This window comes from Glossina fuscipes, unplaced genomic scaffold (assembly GCF_014805625.2).
Source record: "Glossina fuscipes isolate IAEA_lab_2018 unplaced genomic scaffold, Yale_Gfus_2 144, whole genome shotgun sequence".
NCBI lineage: Eukaryota > Metazoa > Arthropoda > Insecta > Diptera > Glossinidae > Glossina > Glossina fuscipes.
Genome location: NW_023998487.1, coordinates 872,892 through 878,891, shown reverse-complemented (window position 1 = coordinate 878,891; position 6,000 = coordinate 872,892).

Here is a 6,000-nt window from a genome sequence, read left to right as displayed (position 1 = left end):
CACCTGTTTGGAGTAATTGATCCAATCCGCTTTATCTAGGAGGAATTTGGCCTGTTTTGCTGGAGTAGCAGAGGACGTTGAAAGTTTAAGATCGATTAGGATTGGAAAGTGATCACTATTATGTAGATCATCAGAAATAGACCAGGACACCAAAGGAAGAAGTGATGGAGAGCAACATGTTAAATCAATATGTGAAAAAGTATGATGAGTTGAGAAGTGCGTTGGTTTTCCATCATTTAAAACGCAAAGGTTGCTTTGAAAAAAGGCCTTTTCTAAAACAGTACCGCGCGTGTTGTTCACTATTGAGCCCCAGATGATATTCCAGCTGTTGAAATCGCCGCATATAATTAATGGGGGGGAAAGTACAGAGAATAAATTTTAGAATTCTTGCTGAGAAAACGATTGCGAAGTAGGGATTTGCAGCGAAGGGCCTGTAAATTTTCTGTTTAAAATTATTTGTATCGCTACGACTTGTATGTGAGCTTAAATTTATGCGTTTGTGAGATATATTTAATTTTATAAAAACACCTACTCCTTGTTTGGAATATGAGTTTTGATCAGCATTCGTGAAGTATCCATGATTTGGGTGGAATAGGATTAAAAGAGCTTCTGCAATGGGTTTCTTGAAGCGATAAAAAGGTTAGATTAAAATCACTTATGAGTGTACGGAGTTCATCAATATTATTAAGAAGTCCCTTAATGTTCCATTGTAGAATTTTAAAAACTTTATTTAATTGTAATGACATGTAAGCAGAGTGGAGGGAGGGTTAAGTTGACATGTCAGCGTCTCCGTCGAGAAGGTCGCTATAGGAATTTTACGTGAATGATTTATTCTTACCAGCAGAATAATCTGTACTTAGGTGATTTGGTAAATTTGAACGAGTTAGAGCACTGAGCACTGAGCACGTGAATAATTTGAAATTGAAGATTGATTAATGGATGAAAGAATGGATTCTTACCACTTGTGATTTGTTGAGTAAAGTTGAGAGCTGGAGATTCTGGAGAATTTGGTATATTAGATTTTAGCATATTTGTTGTTGTTTTAATTTTTTCAATATTTGCAGTTGCTTTGGTTTTTTCAATATTATCTTTGGCAAGTGATGTAACTGGTTTCGCAATATAATTTTTGGTTAATGGTGGAACAGGTTTTTCATTGGAAGCAGTTGCAGTTAAAGTCTTACTAGGCTCGATTTGCGAGGCAACAGCAGCATAGGTATTACTTTTGCCAATTCCATGGGCTACAGATGGATTTCTTTCCCGGTATGTGCGTCACGCTTCGCCCATGCTACAGTAATTTTCTGTGTTGATTTTTAATATTTCACGCATCTGTACAAAACGTGGGCGTTGTTTGTCTAACGCTGAGTGTTGGTTATTGCAATTTATGCAGGGTACAGCTTTCAGCATATGGAGGAAGGCCACAGTTAGCACAAGATGCAGCATTAGTGCACCTTTTTGCCGTACGACCCAGGCGTGTGCAGTTTTTGAACCTCATAGGATTTGGAATGTATAGTTCTACTTTACATTTATACCACGCCACATCAACTGTTCGCGGTAATCGATAGCGATCAAAAGTTAAAATAATCCTTCCTGTAGGAGAACGTGTTTTTCCGTCATCATTCAGTTTGGTTAATTTATATACTTCAGTCACTCCTTGAATGCCCATTTCGCGGACAATTTCATCTTCCGGCACATGCTTTAAGCAAGGGGCTTAAATTACGCCTCGAACCGAGTTAAGTTTCTCATGTAGTTTAGCTGAAATAGCACATAGATTAGCTAAAGATTTGGCCTTTATGAGCTTTTCGGTTGCGCGCGGGTTCCCAGAGAGGACCAGTAAATTCCCGTCGCGTAGAATCGAGATGGAGTCGATGTATGTTGTAATGCTATCTAGAGCTTTTTTTATAGCAAAAGGGCTAATTTGGGAAATTGTTATTCTAGCATCGGTTGAAGAAATAACAATATATTTTTTATCAATAGGGGTTATATCATTAATTCGCAACACCGGAAAGTCGGAATTTTTAATTTTTTTTCTTTGGGGGATGTTTCACTTAATAGATGAAATCTATTCGAGTTTTTATCTGGCGGCCCCGGGGTCATTATGCCTTATTGTTGTCTATTGTTTATTATTTGTGAAATAAACACTCACTTGAAAAGTTTTGGGAAACTACTGAATAAAATAAATGTCAAATGTTTTTAATTTTTTTTTTTTTTTAATGTATTTAAAGGAAAACACGTACGGTATCCGCGATGAACACTTTTCGCAATAAACACAAAAAAAGTTCAATAAATTTTAATAAGCTTGAAAACTTTTAAAAACGTATAACGCAATAAAGAAATTAAATTGCAAAAATTTTTTCAGAAAGAGAAAAATATGACCACAGCGCTTGAGCAGAGGAACAATATAAATAAAAACGTTAATAAGAACTAGTTGCTGTGACTAACGGCTCGATGTTTGTGAAGAAGTGATTGTTACTGGCAATGATGTTGATAATGATGACGGCGATGCTGTAAAGACTGGGAGTCAATATTCTTCTTGTGTACTTTAACTGTTCCGTAATATCATAAAGCCAACATGAACAATTCGTGACAAAATCACCAACAAAGGTGACAATTGCGTGTTGTTTTTCAAATAAATCGTTAATGCAGTTAACGTTGTTGTTGTGTTTACAATTACCAATCCAAAAATCCTTTTTTTTTGTATATACAACAAAGAAAAAGATAATCTTTGACCAATCAATAGATTCATTGTTAATTTATGAAAGATATTAAATAAAAATATTATTAATTACCCAATTATCTTTTAAAGAAACAATTTTATCGATTTCACATTCGTTACTAATTTATCCCAATTATAGAGTACATGGTTTTCCTTTTGATATGGCGTCATGCATCCATTAATGTCTCGATCATCATGTTCGTCGCTTTCCTTACAATATATTGTACAAATAACATGAGGCATATCATAGACTATAGTGATTGAACCGGTTTCCCAGACGTAATAATATATTTCATCACGAAATTTTCTTAAAAATGTTTCTTCTTATTTTTTTCTTTAATATACGAAATAAAAAAAATATGTATGAAATTTACGATTTATTACATAACATTTTAAAATTTTTGGATGTTATTTATTGTTACTTTATTTAAAGTTGTGCACTGAACCATAAAATTTACATTCACAAACTCAGCTAAAATATATTAACAGCCGAATTCAATTATCTTATACTAATTAATATTAAAAACTAATAAAAAGTATATAAGAACTAAAGAGAAAAAATAATAATTTATGCATAAGCAAAAAAAAAAAAAAAACCATGTACACAAATGGCACAAAGGCACACCCACAACCGGTACATTGCACACGTGCAAAAGCTTAGAAAATGATAACGGTGAGCAGCACCAATTCTCATCATTGCGAGACGTTAAGACTGCAAGCTAGTTTATATATGACGTAGGCAGATCGCGCATGTTAAGCCTAGTTGGTTACATAGAGTTTAAAAAATCCGATGTTCAGATTAAGTGATGGACATCATTTAAGTTTTTGCAAACAACTCTGAACTCTGAACTGTTTAGAAAGTTCATAATTATATTTAGATTGACTCAGTGTAATGAAAATAAAGTGCCAAGCGGAACGATTAGGGACATCAAAATTTAAGTAATTGAGAGGGGAACACCAAAAACAAATCTATCTTTTCCAAGTAAACGAACCTACGTTTTTTAACTTGTGTGAATCGATGAAACACTCAACATTGAATGACTTCCTTCTCGAGAAAGAATGCTTCTTGAATTTTTTTACATTTAATTTCACAAAATGGAACGAAGACCATGTAGTCAAATTGTTTAACTCAATTTGAAGGTCATACGATTGCAATTCCAGGGCGAACATTTAACATTGTCATTTGGATTAAATCGACGAGAGGAGGTCGTTGATGTATAGATTAGATCAGGGGAAATTCCTCGAGGAGATGTAGTTACACAGAAACCTGAATGGTCTGTTATGCAGACAAGATCTTATCCATTTCACTAAGTATAAAGGGAAGTCAGAGACATAGAGTTTGAAGATCAATAAATTATGGTTAACTAAGTCAAACACTTCACTTAAATCAGTATATACGACATCCGTGCGAGAGCCACTAGGAAAAGCCTTGAAAACATGGCAAGTAAGCTCTAAGAGATTCGCTTTCCGAAAGCTCTGTTGATATGTACGTTAGTGATCAGATACCGATAGTTAACAGTTGAATCAGAATCAGCAGCTAGATCTTGCTTTTCGATAAGGAAAGATAAGATTTGACAGGAAAAGCTTTACGCTGAAAAACAATTCGCTCAAACAATTTAGAGAAGACAGTCAACATGGCGATGCCTCCAACGCAACAGATGTAAAACCTCGTTATCTAAAATGGCCAAGTTAGCAGTCAAGACCGAGTTACTTTTTGGATGCGGGTAGTTAACAATTAAATCAGCAGTTGAAAAATGTCGTCTAAAGTATTCACCAAAGACATTTTAGGTTTCAATATCATCAGGACTTAAAGTCATTGAAAGCAACATGCAAAGGATATATGGAGACTTTTCTTTAGGTGTTGAAAATGTGTGAAAGAAGAATGAAGTGCAATTGATGTTAGAACAAAAAAGTGGAAAAACTTTCTCTTACCCAAGAAAACATTGGAAATTAAAAGAAAAAAAAATTTTTTTTTCCTATTAAAAGTCATCATTAAAAGCTTAGCCTTAAACAGCAAATGAACAATTGAAAAATATAAATAAAGACCCGTCGTCAAAGTAAAAAGGAATAACAATTTATATCTAAATAAATAAAATCATATTGTAAAACAATATTATAAAATTTAAAAGCTAATAAAAAAAATTCGAAATGTCGTCCGAAAACGGTTCCTGAATATTATTATCAGCGAGAAGTCGCATTCGTGCCTAATTTACACAGTTACAAGCATACAATTAATTAGTTATAAGTCAGTCAAATAGTTGAATGCATATGAGTGCGTTGCAGAAACGAAGACAAGGCGGATTCTAAAGATCTATGGCAACACGGCGGTATAAAAGGTAACTCTGGCCGTTTTTTTAAGTCATGTGAACAGCAAACCTACAAGAAAAGCTTAATGGGCTTAGTGTTTCTATTTAAAAACCTTTATGTGTTCGTTATGTATGTACATATTTGCTCTCCATAACTGCAAGAATGATGATGGTGAAGATACATTGGGGAAAGAAGAAAGGGGTAGCGTTTTTGTACGCCGGACTTGAGAGTAGAAACATCTTTAACAGCGAGGAAGATATAAAAATCAAGTATTAATTGATTACGGATTGGTTACAGAGGCATAATTGCAAGCTTTCCTTACAAGTGCAACATGTGTTGTGTAATATTTGCACATCCCTCGAAACTAGAAATGATATACGCTATGAAAACGCTATGAAAAACTAACCGTAGCATATTTATAAGAAACTATTTCTCAACAAGTAACTAATTTAATGACAGTATTGTGGTAGTTGTCTAAGTCGCCGCATAATCTATGTTTTCTACTCTATAGACAAACTATGTTAAAACTTTCACAAATTTCATTGTAACAATTCTTTCTTAATGGCATTAAACTTACTTCTGACTTTTTTAGAAGTTTTCGTCGTTTGCTTTAGTGCTTTATTGTCAGATTTAAACAGCTACTGAAAAAAACGTTCACCTATCTCTGACAGGTGCACATTTCAAATAAGTGGCACCCATGCAGTATCAAGGCTAAAGAATTTTTTGTGAACTATCGAAAGGCCTGGCTTGGCATTTACTACGTTTGAGGAGTGTCCCAGAAATAAAATATAAACCGCCTTCCATAAATCACACTTAGTAGTTAGCTCAGCAAAGGCACGCACGTCCATTTTATCAGCCACCGTTTCTCCTAAATTGGCACTTTCGAGTAGACCTGGAATTAATATAATTTCTAGTTTTTCTATAGACAGACAGCTAGGATTGCATAAACGCATTATATTACATGCGCTAAAGGTTTTCGC